A 3,832-nucleotide genomic window follows, 5' to 3' on the forward strand; every position below is an offset into this window, starting at 1 on the left:
TCTATAATTATGAAGACCCATGTACAATATGGTGTTGAATATATTAAGCTATGTAATGTGTATCAAGTGCTCAATATATGAGTACATATTAAGTGTTCAAACAATGGTTCTATCATTATTATTGTTGTGTGGATGATATAGTGTCAGGTATTCTATGTACATTATATAACAATAATCTAAATTTGATATAAAGTAATATTATATTATATTGTCAATAATTTGCTACCGTAACAGAAATGACCACTTTAAGGGGTGAAATTTTAACAAAGGTTCATCTGAATACAAGGTTTATGTTCTTCCTTTATATCCCCACTACATGTTGTATCTTAGTAGTGACCCATGAAACTCAGAAAGAATAGACAATGTTTAATATATTATTATGATAATTGTGTGGACCTTTGTAGTTAACATTTGTGATTCCTTGCAGGATGAAAAACCTGATGTTCAGAAGATTAAGTTGACATTTCTGAAGTTCTTCACTGAATTGATGCTGTTCCTAGATCTCCACAGATTAGGATGTTCTATCCAGTCAAGCAAAAATATTACAGGACATTGCATTATTACTAAAGTTAACTGATAATCCCATGTTGTTCTATTCCTTAATGAAATACAAGGGTCATGAATCTGCAAAAGACTTCAGAGCTGTTACAACAAGTAAAATGCCTTATGGCATTCACATTGTGATTACTGAATCAGAAAAATAGTTTTCTCCTATCTTTTTTCAAAATTTATATCAAATTTCATGTCTTTCAAAGGCTCAGGTAAGAGAAATTACAGTCTAGGAAGTTATGGATAAGAAATATCAGACATCAGTCTTGGATGCTGATGGCATTGAAGCCCCACAACAATTATGGAACTGGAGTGAGTAATACAAATTATTAGGTTGTTTCTGTGCAGGTGTGCTTAGAAAACTTGGTTTTATAGACTTGAAATTTAATTCAATCTTTTGGCTGAAATCACCATTTCAGACATCTTGGAAATAGTTTAATGATACCTGAACATGAGGAAGTTTTCTTGATTTTGTGCTTAGTGAACCCAATTCTGAATCTTGCATATCTGGGATGCAGCCTTAAGGAAGATTTTACAGACTCTCAGAAATTTATATATCCTAGCCAACATGCTTAACCACAGTGCTTCTCCCCTTTATAGAATACTAGGATCCTATCACATATATGGATGTTACTAGAGAGAAAAAATATGTATGGGGGTCAAAATATCTGGAAAAATAATTTACATGTTCACAATATTTATTATAGCAGTTCTCAGAGTTGGTAATAAAGAGATTTGTCTTATCAATTCTGGATGGTGATGGCATTGAACCCCCATAGCAATTATGGAACTGGAGTGAGTCTTATCAGAAATATCTGGGGTGAACTGTATTTAAATATATTTGATGAGGAATTCTTTCTGAGTTCTTTTTGATAGCTACATACTAACATCTTATAGAAAAATAATGTTTATGGAAATACAGTCTGTGGAATCCTCGTCTAGGGCAGCATACAAATAGGCATGGTATAAATTGATCAGTGTCCATACTGGAAAGTCAAAACACTGTCAAAAGTCTTTGGAAGCCAAATCAAACATTTTTAAACCCAAGCACTCACATTAAGCAAAGTCCTTTTCTTATCAGGAAGTATGCCTGACACGACTCTTTCAAACTCATGAACAAGGGAATCTGAAGAGAGTCTTGTGCACACGGGGCCTAAGTGGACTACCTATCTTGCCCTTGCCTTACTCTGCTCCTTTCTGATGCTGAGCTTTCTTGGCCTGTAGAATCTACGTTTTTTCTCTCAGACTCACAAGCCCTTTTCTGCATTCTAGTCTGCACGATACTGAACGTGACCTCTTGACTAATTCTTGTCAGACCCTTCTCCCAGGGTGCTGTCAGTGATTAAATAATAAATTTCAATTAGTTAATGAAATCACAGGTTTTTGGAGGTAAATTTAATTACATATATAAAGCACTCAACACAATGTTATATGATATACACTTGGTAATGTTAATTCTTTAATAATTAATACAAAAATATCTTTATTTTGATATTACTTGGAGTTTTCTAAGCCACAAATGTGAGTCTCCTTTACTTTAAAAACTAAACTAAGTAGAGTTGGGCATGGTGGCTAACATTTGTAATCCCAACATTCAAGAGGCTGAGGCAGGAAGGTTACCACAAATTGAAACCCAACCAGGATTATATAGTAAGTTGAAGGATAGATTGAATTACATAGCAAGACCTTGTCTCAAAAAAAAGTTAATATTAAAATAATAAGCCAAACAGAAACATCAGTACAGTATGATTCCACTTATATAAAATACATAGAGTATTCATAGAGACAGAAAGTAGGATGCTAGTTGCCTGGGGATACAGAGAGGAGGAAGTAGAAAATTAGTGTTTAATAGGTACAGAATTTTATTTTATTTTAAATTTTTAAGGTTTTTTTTTGTGTTTTTCCAGACAGGGTCTTGCTGTGTAGTTCTGAGTGGCCTTGAACTCACTATGCAGCCCAGGATGGCCTTGAACTTGAGGCAATCCTCCTGTCTCAACCTCCAAGTGCTGGGATTATGGGAGTGGCCACCATGTTCTCCTAATGGGTATAACATTTTAGCTATGCAAGGTGAAAAGAGTCCTGGAGATTGGTTGCACAAAAATGTAAATTTACTTAATATTACTGAACTGAACAATTAAAATAGCTAAATTGAATGTATGTGTATTGTATCATATGTTTTTTGTATGAGGAATTGAACTCAGGACTTTGTACTTGCCAGGCATACACTGTGTCACTGAGCTATATCCACACCCAACAATTAAACGTTTTAAAAATTAAAATAAGTGAAAAAATTCTCTCCTTTTCTTCATCCTTCTTAAAATTCTCTGAGTATCATTTTGTCTACCATTCCATCTCTTTTAAATACTGCAACTGATGGCCAGATGTGGTGGTGCATACTTGTAACCCCAGCACGTAGGAGTTTGAGGCAGGAGGATCAATGTAAATTCAGGACCAGACTAGGCTATTAAGTGAGCTCAAGGCCCGCTTGAATTGCATAGTGAGGCCCTGTCTCAGAAAAATGAAAATAAATAAATAAACAAATACTACAACTGGAATGCTATATCTGGCCACAGGATTTCCACATGATTACTAGAAGACAAAATACATTCTTCCAAGCTATGGGTGGTGGTGCACATGGGTAATCCCAGCACTCAGAGGCATGAGGATCACCTAAAGTTTGAGGCCAGCCAAGGCTACATAGTGAACTCAATTAAAGGAAGGCCTCAACTACATAGCATGACTCTTTTCTTTAAAAATTAATTAATTAATCAATGTAGGCTTTGGCCTAACATGCACTGGTCTTAACCACTGCCTAACACTGACTCATTTTGTACCTCTGATTCAATCATAACATATTGCTCTTATTTTGCAGAATGTGGTATTTCATGCCTAGAATGCTTTCCTAGAGGACTTCATCTGCCTGCTGAGTACCTCATTATTAATGACTAGCTTTTTCTGACCAGGCAGCACACTGTCTCTTTTGTCCCACCATTCTACCTCATAGAACACCGCATTATTGTAGGGAGCATGCTGTATTACAATGGTATGTTCAAACGTGTTTGTCCTTCAGTGGATTTAGAAGACCTCAGGGATCATTCACCTTTGTATTCCCAGAGTTTAGCACACAGTATCTGCAAGTCAGGAATTGATTAGTGCATGAATGCATGAAAGTACAAACACAGACCTGAGAATTTCTACCTCCAATTATGCTGTGGTTATAACTAAAAAATCTAAAACTAAAAGTTTCTTTATACAAGCTGTGTGCTATCAGTGCAACAGCCAG

Source organism: Octodon degus, unplaced genomic scaffold (genome assembly GCF_000260255.1).
Source record: "Octodon degus isolate 3935 unplaced genomic scaffold, OctDeg1.0 scaffold00117, whole genome shotgun sequence".
Taxonomy (NCBI): Eukaryota; Metazoa; Chordata; class Mammalia; order Rodentia; family Octodontidae; genus Octodon; species Octodon degus.